Below are 6,000 nucleotides of genomic sequence, written 5' to 3'. Positions count from 1 at the left end.
ATAATATTTTACACGGAATCATCGGTTTTACTCTTTTATCGTTCAGCACTGAAACCAATAAAATTAGCACTTATTATTTTTGATAAAAATTTTTAATAGCAATTGATTTATCTCAGTATATTTAACTCGTTAATGTATCTATAATTTATAAATATAAATTAAAACTTACTATTTTATCATAACCATTTATGTCTCTAAATTTAAAAAATGAACATGTACTAAATATTTTGAAATTACGTGAATTTGTAATTTTTAAAAATCTCAATAATTATTCTTAATAACATATTTGTTACAATTGCAATTACTTTTTTTTAGCTCAAACTAGTACGTAACTATAATTAGTATTTTTATTTTTTTTTTTTTATGTACAATTTCATATACACCAATATTTTTTTTTACATAATTTTGAGTGTATAAAATAACATATTTTCTAATTAGTGTTTAAATAATATGTCATTTAAACAGAAAATTATGTAAAAAAAATTATTTTCGAAAACTTAAATACATTTTAAATAATAATTGTTTTTTCAATAAAATATTCATCCAGTATAAAGTACATCTTTTATAAAAATTTTAAATTAACTGAAAAATGATTGCCTGCAGGTGCCCAAGGTAAGCGTAATTTTTTAATGTTTTGTATATATTTATGTTATTTTGCGATCCTGATTATATAGTCTCAAATGTTTTATTAGATATGAGAATTTTCAAAAATCTGTGTTTTCATTTCTTTATTGAAATAATATAAATGCTTTTTTCTTAATTTTCTGAAATCTATAATATTTTACACGGAATCATCGGTTTTACTCTTTTATCGTTCAGCACTGAAACCAATAAAATTAGCACTTATTATTTTTGATAAAAATTTTTAATAACAATTGATTTATCTCAGTATATTTAACTCGTTAATGTATCTATAATTTATAAATATAAATTAAAACTTACTATTTTATCATAACCATTTATGTCTCTAAATTTAAAAAATGAACATGTACTAAATATTTTGAAATTACGTGAATTTGTAATTTTTAAAAATCTCAATAATTATTCTTAATAACATATTTGTTACAATTGATATTATTTTTTATTAGCCCAAACTTCTCGTACGTAACTAATATTAGTATTTTCTTATTTTATTTGTATGTACAATTTCATATACACCAATATTTTTTTTTACATAATTTTGAGTGTATTAAATAACATATTTTTTAATTAGTGTTTAAATATTATGTCATTTAAACAGAAAATTATGTAAAAAAAATTATTTTCGAAAACTTAAATACATTTTAAATAATAATTGTTTTTTCAATAAAATATTCATACAGTATATAGTACATCTTTTATAAAAATTTTAAATTAACTGAAAAATGATTGCCTGCAGGTGCCCAAGGTAAGCGTAATTTTTTAATGTTTTGTATATATTTATGTTATTTTGCGATCCTTATTATATAGTCTCAAATGTTTTATTAGATATGAGAATTTTCAAAAATCTGTGTTTTCATTTCTTTATTGAAATAATATAAATGCTTTATTCTTAATTTTCTGAAATCTATAATATTTTACACGGAATCATCGGTTTTACTCTTTTATCGTTCAGCACTGAAACCAATAAAATTAGCACTTATTATTTTTGATAAAAATTTTTAATAGCAATTGATTTATCTCAGTATATTTAACTCGTTAATGTATCTATAATTTATAAATATAAATTAAAACTTACTATTTTATCATAACCATTTATGTCTCTAAATTTAAAAAATGAACATGTACTAAATATTTTGAAATTACGTGAATTTGTAATTTTTAAAAATCTCAATAATTATTCTTAATAACATATTTGTTACAATTGCAATTACTTTTTTTTAGCTCAAACTAGTACGTAACTATAATTAGTATTTTTATTTTTTTTTTTTATGTACAATTTCATATACACCAATATTTTTTTTTTACATAATTTTGAGTGTATAAAATAACATATTTTCTAATTAGTGTTTAAATAATATGTCATTTAAACAGAAAATTATGTAAAAAAAATTATTTTCGAAAACTTAAATACATTTTAAATAATAATTGTTTTTTCAATAAAATATTCATCCAGTATAAAGTACATCTTTTATAAAAATTTTAAATTAACTGAAAAATGATTGCCTGCAGGTGCCCAAGGTAAGCGTAATTTTTTAATGTTTTGTATATATTTATGTTATTTTGCGATCCTTATTATATAGTCTCAAATGTTTTATTAGATATGAGAATTTTCAAAAATCTGTGTTTTCATTTCTTTATTGAAATAATATAAATGCTTTTTTCTTAATTTTCTGAAATCTATAATATTTTACACGGAATCATCGGTTTTACTCTTTTATCGTTCAGCACTGAAACCAATAAAATTAGCACTTATTATTTTTGATAAAAATTTTTAATAACAATTGATTTATCTCAGTATATTTAACTCGTTAATGTATCTATAATTTATAAATATAAATTAAAACTTACTATTTTATCATAACCATTTATGTCTCTAAATTTAAAAAATGAACATGTACTAAATATTTTGAAATTACGTGAATTTGTAATTTTTAAAAATCTCAATAATTATTCTTAATAACATATTTGTTACAATTGCAATTACTTTTTTTTAGCTCAAACTAGTACGTAACTATAATTAGTATTTTTATTTTTTTTTTTTTATGTACAATTTCATATACACCAATATTTTTTTTTACATAATTTTGAGTGTATTAAATAACATATTTTTTAATTAGTGTTTAAATATTATGTCATTTAAACAGAAAATTATGTAAAAAAAATTATTTTCGAAAACTTAAATACATTTTAAATAATAATTGTTTTTTCAATAAAATATTCATCCAGTATAAAGTACATCTTTTATAAAAATTTTAAATTAACTGAAAAATGATTGCCTGCAGGTGCCCAAGGTAAGCGTAATTTTTTAATGTTTTGTATATATTTATGTTATTTTGCGATCCTTATTATATAGTCTCAAATGTTTTATTAGATATGAGAATTTTCAAAAATCTGTGTTTTCATTTCTTTATTGAAATAATATAAATGCTTTATTCTTAATTTTCTGAAATCTATAATAATTTACACGGAATCATCGGTTTTACTCTTTTATCGTTCAGCACTGAAACCAATAAAATTAGCACTTATTATTTTTGATAAAAATTTTTAATAACAATTGATTTATCTCAGTATATTTAACTCGTTAATGTATCTATAATTTATAAATATAAATTAAAACTTACTATTTTATCATAACCATTTATGTCTCTAAATTTAAAAAATGAACATGTACTAAATATTTTGAAATTACGTGAATTTGTAATTTTTAAAAATCTCAATAATTATTCTTAATAACATATTTGTTACAATTGCAATTACTTTTTTTTAGCTCAAACTAGTACGTAACTATAATTAGTATTTTCTTATTTTATTTGTATGTACAATTTCATATACACCAATATTTTTTTTTACATAATTTTGAGTGTATAAAATAACATATTTTCTAATTAGTGTTTAAATAATATGTCATTTAAACAGAAAATTATGTAAAAAAAATTATTTTCGAAAACTTAAATACATTTTAAATAATAATTGTTTTTTCAATAAAATATTCATCCAGTATAAAGTACATCATTAATAAAAATTTGAAATTAACTGAAAAATGATTGCCTGCAGGTGCCCAAGGTAAGCGTAATTTTTTAATGTTTTGTATATATTTATGTTATTTTGCGATCCTTATTATACAGTCTCAAATGTTTTATTAGATATGAGAATTTTCAAAAATCTGTGTTTTCATTTCTTTATTGAAATAATATAAATGCTTTTTTCTTAATTTTCTGAAATCTATAATATTTTACATGGAATCATCGGTTTTACTCTTTTATCGTTCAGCACTGAAACCAATAAAATTAGCACTTATTATTTTTGATAAAAATTTTTAATAACAATTGATTTATCTCAGTATATTTAACTCGTTAATGTATCTATAATTTATAAATATAAATTAAAACTTACTATTTTATCATAACCATTTATGTCTCTAAATTTAAAAAATGAACATGTACTAAATATTTTGAAATTACGTGAATTTGTAATTTTTAAAAATCTCAATAATTATTCTTAATAACATATTTGTTACAATTGATATTATTTTTTATTAGCCCAAACTTCTCGTACGTAACTAATATTAGTATTTTCTTATTTTATTTGTATGTACAATTTCATACACACCAATATTTTTTTTTACATAATTTTGAGTGTATTAAATAACATATTTTTTAATTAGTGTTTAAATATTATGTCATTTAAACAGAAAATTATGTACAAAAAATTATTATTTTCGAAAACTTAAATACATTTTAAATAATAATTGTTTTTTCAATAAAATATTCATACAGTATATAGTACATCTTTTATAAAAATTTTAAATTAACTGAAAAATGATTGCCTGCAGGTGCCCAAGGTAAGCGTAATTTTTTAATGTTTTGTATATATTTATGTTATTTTGCGATCCTTATTATATAGTCTCAAATGTTTTATTAGATATGAGAATTTTCAAAAATCTGTGTTTTCATTTCTTTATTGAAATAATATAAATGCTTTATTCTTAATTTTCTGAAATCTATAATAATTTACACGGAATCATCGGTTTTACTCTTTTATCGTTCAGCACTGAAACCAATAAAATTAGCACTTATTATTTTTGATAAAAATTTTTAATAACAATTGATTTATCTCAGTATATTTAACTCGTTAATGTATCTATAATTTATAAATATAAATTAAAACTTACTATTTTATCATAACCATTTATGTCTCTAAATTTAAAAAATGAACATGTACTAAATATTTTGAAATTACGTGAATTTGTAATTTTTAAAAATCTCAATAATTATTCTTAATAACATATTTGTTACAATTGCAATTACTTTTTTTTAGCTCAAACTAGTACGTAACTATAATTAGTATTTTTATTTTTTTTTTTTATGTACAATTTCATATACACCAATATTTTTTTTTTACATAATTTTGAGTGTATAAAATAACATATTTTCTAATTAGTGTTTAAATAATATGTCATTTAAACAGAAAATTATGTAAAAAAAATTATTTTCGAAAACTTAAATACATTTTAAATAATAATTGTTTTTTCAATAAAATATTCATCCAGTATAAAGTACATCTTTTATAAAAATTTTAAATTAACTGAAAAATGATTGCCTGCAGGTGCCCAAGGTAAACGTAATTTTTTAATGTTTTGTATATATTTATGTTATTTTGCGATCCTTATTATATAGTCTCAAATGTTTTATTAGATATGAGAATTTTCAAAAATCTGTGTTTTCATTTCTTTATTGAAATAATATAAATGCTTTTTTCTTAATTTTCTGAAATCTATAATATTTTACACGGAATCATCGGTTTTACTCTTTTATCGTTCAGCACTGAAACCAATAAAATTAGCACTTATTATTTTTGATAAAAATTTTTAATAGCAATTGATTTATCTCAGTATATTTAACTCGTTAATGTATCTATAATTTATAAATATAAATTAAAACTTACTATTTTATCATAACCATTTATGTCTCTAAATTTAAAAAATGAACATGTACTAAATATTTTGAAATTACGTGAATTTGTAATTTTTAAAAATCTCAATAATTATTCTTAATAACATATTTGTTACAATTGCAATTACTTTTTTTTAGCTCAAACTAGTACGTAACTATAATTAGTATTTTTATTTTTTTTTTTTTATGTACAATTTCATATACACCAATATTTTTTTTTTACATAATTTTGAGTGTATAAAATAACATATTTTCTAATTAGTGTTTAAATAATATGTCATTTAAACAGAAAATTATGTAAAAAAAATTATTTTCGAAAACTTAAATACATTTTAAATAATAATTGTTTTTTCAATAAAATATTCATCCAGTATAAAGTACATCTTTTATAAAAATTTTAAATTAA

The sequence above is a fragment of the Rhopalosiphum maidis genome, chromosome 4 (assembly GCF_003676215.2).
Source record: "Rhopalosiphum maidis isolate BTI-1 chromosome 4, ASM367621v3, whole genome shotgun sequence".
Lineage (NCBI taxonomy): Eukaryota > Metazoa > Arthropoda > Insecta > Hemiptera > Aphididae > Rhopalosiphum > Rhopalosiphum maidis.
The sequence above is the reverse complement of the archived record's forward strand: the minus strand, read 5'-3'. Positions refer to the sequence as shown.